Source organism: Canis lupus, chromosome 7 (assembly GCF_011100685.1).
Source record: "Canis lupus familiaris isolate Mischka breed German Shepherd chromosome 7, alternate assembly UU_Cfam_GSD_1.0, whole genome shotgun sequence".
In the NCBI taxonomy this organism is placed as follows: Eukaryota; Metazoa; Chordata; class Mammalia; order Carnivora; family Canidae; genus Canis; species Canis lupus.
Window position 1 is genome coordinate 41,649,794 of NC_049228.1, and position 6,301 is coordinate 41,656,094.

General features: G+C 51.8%; 1 protein-coding gene across 4 annotated transcripts in view; it reads right to left on the minus strand.

Annotated features, from left to right (window-relative positions):
• The window catches only part of SLC25A44 (solute carrier family 25 member 44), a 37,342-nt gene extending 35,899 nt beyond the window's left edge, over window positions 1-1,443 (minus strand). For 2 of the 4 annotated variants that reach the window (XR_005362358.1, XM_038543039.1), the window contains exon 1: window positions 1,276-1,443. The gene's annotated coding sequence lies outside the window, so the exon portion shown is untranslated. The remainder of the gene's footprint in view (window positions 1-1,275) is intronic. The other 2 variants (XM_038543038.1, XM_038543036.1) reach the window with 1 other exon arrangement.
• Window positions 1,444-6,301: the final 4,858 nt, after the last annotated feature.

Consider the following 6,301-nt stretch of genomic DNA (forward strand, 5'->3'; position numbering starts at 1 on the left):
CCCCTTCCACTTGCATTCTTCCTGAACCAGAAGCATCACACCAGACTATTCACTGGGTCTGGGGATAAGATTCTGGTTTGAAACAAGGCAGTGTCACCTGGAAGGCCAGGTCATGCAGTGCAAAGGACACTAACTAGTATTCAAGAGACCCAAGTTTGAGCTCTACTTCTGTTCCTAACTGGTACCACTGGAACCATGTGTTCACTGAAACTGTTTCCTCATCTATGAAGCGGGGCTAGTCAGGCCTGCCATGGCTGGGTAATAATGTAGAGGCACTCACCGGAGGCAATATGGGGGAAAGTGTTTTGTAACAGCAAAGCATCTCCATCATTGCAGAAAGCTCTATCAGACAAGCCTGCTCTCAATCCTGGCTACTCAGGGTGGCGCACAGATCCCAGCCTGGGCGTCACCGGGAAGCTTCTTAGAAAGACAGAATTTCGGGTTGCAGGCTAGCCATGCTGAATAAGAGCCAACATTTTTCAACAAGTTCTCTGGGTGATTACTATGTGTCAGAGTTTGGAAAACACTGCTTTATTAAGGATCATCAGTATTATCATAACGATACAGCTACTCTAAGAGTCCAGGGCCATTATGACTCCATCCTGACTTGTCACCAGAACTGGGCCCAGTGATGATCACTAGACGCTGGCAGATCTTTTCGGGTCAACCACCCCCACCAAAGCAAATCCCCTTCTACAGCTCCAGACCCACACCCATGGGCTTGGGTCCCCGCTCCTCAGCCGGAACCACGGTCTGTGGTTCCCCAGCGGTTCCTACGTTCCCCACCCTTGCGTCTGCATCAAGACTCTGCATCCTGGGAGCTATCTCCCGCACGAGCGCGAAATGTACCGACGCGCTAGTCCACCGGTCCTCAGGGCGGGTCCCCGCAATGCCTGCGACCCCTCCTTCGAGGCCGTCTCTTCCCTCGGGCACCCGGAGGTGCCTCCCAGCTCTCCCGTGGTCGTCCACAGGCACCATGTGATCCCTCATCACAGACACCACTTGACACGGTCCGTGCAGCTCCCGCCGGCCCTCCGCACGGCAGCCCTCGGCGGGAGGCTCGGACGCGGCCGTCGCCACGCCTCCCGTCCCGCTCCCTCCGCCGTGGGCGAGCCTCGCGCTCCTCCGACAGAACAGACGCCGGGCTGGAGTCGCCCCTCATCCCCGCAGCGGCCAGGGGGGCTCCCACGGAGCGCAGGCACCCGCTGCCGCCGTGACAGGTCCAGATCCTCGGAGACCTCAACTGTCAGGCACCCTGCACCGGCGGTTTCTTACCTCCTCGGATCAGGGCGGTTCCCCCGCGACTGAGGCGAACTCCAAGCCCGGGCCTCTAGGCCACAGCTCCCACTCTAGCCTCCATGCCGGGCAGCCGCCGGCACACCCGGGCATCTTCCTCCATCTCGACCCGGCTCCGGGTACTGCCGGAACCGGAAGTCGGGACACTGTCACTCCCGCCCCGCGGGCAACTCCACCAATCGCGTGCTGAGCCTTGAGCCTCTCCCTTGTCGCCCCCTGGGAGGGGATGGGCGGGGCCCGCGTCCATCTTGAACTCGGGCAGAAGCCACGCCTTCACTGGCCTCGTCCCGCCCTCAGTTCCACGGCGCGTGCGTGTCCTTTCTCGTTCGCAGAAGTCAGGTCGTCTGGCGGGTCTTGAGGATCTGGTTGTAAATGGGTCACCTTGTGTTTCGGGTCTGTTGGAAATCCTAACTTCAAATCTAATCTGTAATTTTTGCGTAATTTTTTGTCATCTGTGGAGCCAGAACAGAGGCCAGTGTGCAATGTGAAATTAGACAACCGATCTTCAGATTTGAGAACTTAAAAAATTGCAGTAGGAGCCATCCTGGGGGCGGAGGACATGACATTAGGATCTCTAACGGCTTGGAAACTGTCTACTTATATTTGGATTTAAAAGCAGAGGAAGGGCAGCCCAGCTGGCTCAGCGGTTTAGCGCCGCCTTCAGCCCAGGGCATGATCTTGGAGACCCAGGATCGAGTCCCACGTCAGGCTCCCTGCATGGAGCCTGTTTCTCCCTCTGCCTGTCTCTGCCTCTCTCTCTCTCTCTCTCTCTCTCTCTCTCCTCTCTGTGTGTGTCTCTCATGAATAAATAAATAAAATCTTTAATAAAATAAAAGCAGAGGAAGAGGGGGCACCTGCCTTTGGCTTCTCCCTCTCCCTCGGCCTCCTCGGGCCCCCCCCCCCCCCCCCCCACCGCCCGCCCCCGGCTTGTGCTCTCTCTCTAGCTCACTCTCTCTCTCTCCCTGAAATAAATAAATAAAATCTTTTAAAAAAATAAAATAAAAAGAGAGGAATAGCTCTTCAAATGAGGGACTGGAAGGCCTGGAGTGGAGAGTCAGTGCACTTCAAAATATATATTTCTACAATTCAACAACAAAAGACAAACAACCCAATTTAAAAATGGATAAAAGGGCTTGAACAAACGTTCTTCTTCATAGGTCAGCTCATCAGTAAGTCCATTCCTCCATGTGCACAGACCAAGGATCTGGGGGCATCCTTGCAAACTCTCCTTTTCTCATGCATAACACACAGCCCATCATCAGATACCATTGGCTTCATCTTAAAAATATGTCCAGAGCTTGGGCACTCCCCACTGCCTCCATATACCCTCCCTGGTCCCAGTCACCACACTCAACTGGACGATTCCAGTAGCTACCTCACCGGTTTCTTTACTTCCACCCTTGCTCCTGCTATGTTCTAATCAGAAGGAAGCAGTCGGGCTGATGCTCTTAAATTCTAGGTCAGATCATGCACCCTCCGCTGTTCAAAGTACTCCAGTGGTTCCCCATTTATTCAGAGTAAAAACCAACATCTACAACAGCAAAGGCCTATTGGTCCTACAATCCCCCACCCCTGCCCCCGGCATACCCAGTATCTTTCTCCCTTCATCTATTACTCTCACTCCTGCCTCAGGGCCTTTGTATGGGCTTCTGCTGTGTCTGGAAGCTTTTCCTACAGTCATCCACATAGCCTATACTTTCATTTACTCCTTTGTTTTAAATATTTTTTTAATTTTTATTTATTTATGATAGTCACAGAGAGAGAAAGAGAGGCAGAGACACAGGCAGAGAGAAGCAGGCTCCATGCACCGGGAGCCCATCGTGGGAATCGATCCCGGGTCTCCAGGATCGCGCCCTGGGCCAAAGGCAGGCGCCAAACTGCTGCGCCACCCAGGGATCCCCTACTCCTTTGTTTTATTGCTCAAATTTCACCCTCTCAGCGAGATCTACTCTGAATCTCCTATTTAAAACTGTAGACATTCCTTCCACTCAACCTTCTTTCTGCAACTGTTTTCTTCCTTCGTAGCACATCACCATCCAATGCACCCTACCTATTTGATTTATTTATGTTATCTATCTCCCACACCAGTATGAATGCTATGACCATTAGAATTGTTTCTGCTTTGTTCATTGATGTGCCTGTCACATAGTAGGTGCTCAGTAAATATTTGAATGAATGAAAAGATTTCAGCATTAAGAGTATATGCCAGGCACACAGAAACCCAATGAAGCAGCAGCAGCAGCAATGTATAAAATGGATTATAGTGAAGTGTGCATAGGGCACTAACTCTGTGTGGTAGGTTTGAAAAGAATCCAGAGTGGAAGATGTCCTAGGTGGAAGAAACAGCATGCCCAAAGGAACCTCGCTGTTAGTTAGTGAAGCCATTGAAGTTTTTTTCTTAAGTTTTTTTCATTTATTTATGAGAAAGAGAGAGAGAGAAAGAGTGCATGTGCATGGGGGAGGGGCAGAGGGAGAGTGGGAATCTCAAGCAGACTCCCTGCTCAGCGCAAAGTCAGATGTGGGGCTCGGTCTCACGACCCCAAGATCACAACCTGAGCTGAAATCAAGAGTCAAATATTCAGCCAACTGAGCCACCCAGGCACCCCTAGCCATTACAAGTTTTAGGCAGAATTTTTTTTAGTAAGCTTCTCTTGACCCTGGCCAGAGAATGGGGTCTGGATGGGAGTGGCAGGAAGGTGGAAGAGACTAGTTAGCGGTTGGCTCTGATTGTCTCGGTTGGCTCTGATTGTCTCGGTGAGGTGGTCAGGACCTGGTGGGACTTCAGAGGAGCTGAGGAATTCCAGGGCAAGTGAAGAGGAGGAGAAGAGTGGGTGGGGACCCAGTCAACAGAATGGAGGAGTGGGAAAGAGAAAGTGTAGGCTGAGTCCCAAGCCTCTGCATTGCAGTGTGATTGGCTAGCATAGGGAAACAGGGAAGAGGGGCAGGTTTGGAGGGGCTGATAAATTGAATTTGGGACATGTTGTGTTAAAGATGTCTGTGGCGTGTCCAAGTGGAGGTCAGCGGTAGCTAAAAGGGCATGCAACTGTTCCCCACAATACGTCTTCCCCAGCTTGTGGTGGCCCTGCCCCATCCCTGTGCTGTAAGCCCTGTGAGGACAGGAAGTAGGCACACTCATGTGTCTCTGGCTGTCTAGGTCAAGCTCTGGACCATAGCAGGTGCTGAGTGCATGTTTGCTGAATGGACAGATAGATGGATGGACAGACATCCTTCGTGAAGAGGTGGGAGAGGAAGCAGTAGGCGTGGGACATGGAGACACTGCCCAAGGGAGGGAGTGTTTAGAGGGAGAGAAGAGAAGGATGCTGACAGGAAACTGAGATGCAATGGCAGGCATGTAGTGAGAAAGCACTGCAGCCAGAGACCAAAGACAGGTCTTGCACCAAAGTCAAAGGCTGTAGAGAGGTCACATAGGGTGAAATGGACCAAGGATGTGATCTCACAAATGGTAAGCACATCAGGAGGCCTCCTGAGGTGCCTCACACTGCAGGCTGTGGAGGCGGCTTGAGATGCCCCCTGTGCCCTGGAGCATTGGCAGCCCAGCAGGGGTACTCCATGTACCACCCCACTCTCTGTCTCACAGCCTTATGGTTGGCTCAAGTACCTCCTGAGTGCTGTGTTGGGGGAGGATGATCGGCCAGGACAGGGGCCGGTTTGGGAAGATGGCACGGAAGCATCCAGACTGTACCCCAGGGGGAGATGAGGAAAGAGAAGATTCCAGAGGGGAGGCAGAGAATGGGGGAGAAAGGATGTGCTTTTAGGAGCCTCGAGGTCCCCTGGATGAAGATGTCCGGCAGGTTTGTCCTTGCATGGCTGGAGCACAGGAGAGAGCTCCCTCTGGAGTCACCCATTTGGCAGCGAGGGATCCATGATCCTTAAAGCAGAAGGAGCTTCCTGTGCATTCCTTCCTTCTGAGAGGCAAGGGATTGCGGCACAGACATGAAAGGTGGTCTGAGTCTGCTAACAGTGGACAAAGGCCCCAGCAGCTCCGTCCTGGCCCAGTGCCCTGCCTGCTGCCCCACATCTCTTGGCCTGGTGGTCAGGGAGCTGCAAGAGGAGTCTGTCAGGTGCTCAGAACAGTGAAATTCAGGCTGAGGATAAAAGTGCATTGGGGGATCCCTGGGTGGTGCAGCGGTTTGGCGCCTGCCTTTGGTCCAGGGCGCAATCCTGGAGACCTGGGATCGAATCCCACGTCGAGCTCCCGGTGCATGGAGCCTGCTTCTCCCTCTGCCTGTGTCTCTGCCTCTCTCTCTCTCTGTGACTATCATAAATAAATAAATAAAAATTTAAAAAAAAAAGTGCATTGGGTGACAGGGGCAGTAGGAGCCAGCAGGGGAGAAAGAAATCCCTAGAGAAGCCAAATAACTGCACTAAAGAGGACATGGAAAGATCTTGAGGAGATACTTGGACACCCGTGTTCATTGCAGCGCTATTCACGGTAGCCAAGCACTGACACAACTTGAGTGTCCACCAACAGATGAATAGGCAGATAAACTGCAGTATGCACCTACAGTGGCATATTATTCATCCTCCCAAAAGGAAAGAAATCCTGTCACGAGCTACATGGATGAACCTTGAAGATATTATGGTGAGTGAAAAAAGCGAGTCGCAGAAGGCCAAATACTGTGTGATTCCACTTACATGAAGTACCAAAAGTAGCCAAATTCATAGCAAGCAGAATGTTGGTTGCCAGGAGCTGCAGGGACAGGGAAATGAGGGATGTTGTTCGATGGACTCAGATGTCCAAAATGAAAAGCTCTAGAAGCATTACACAGCAATGTGAATATAGTTAACGCTACTGAACTACATGCTTAAAAATGGTTAAGAGGATAAATTTTATGTTATTTGCTTTGTTACACAGTGAAAAATAAAAACATTTAAAAAATAAGCCATAGAGGGGATCCCTGAGTGGCTCAGCAGTTTGGTGCCTGCCTTCGGCCCAGGACGTGATCCTGGAGTCCCGGGATCGAGTCCCACGTCGGGCTCCCTG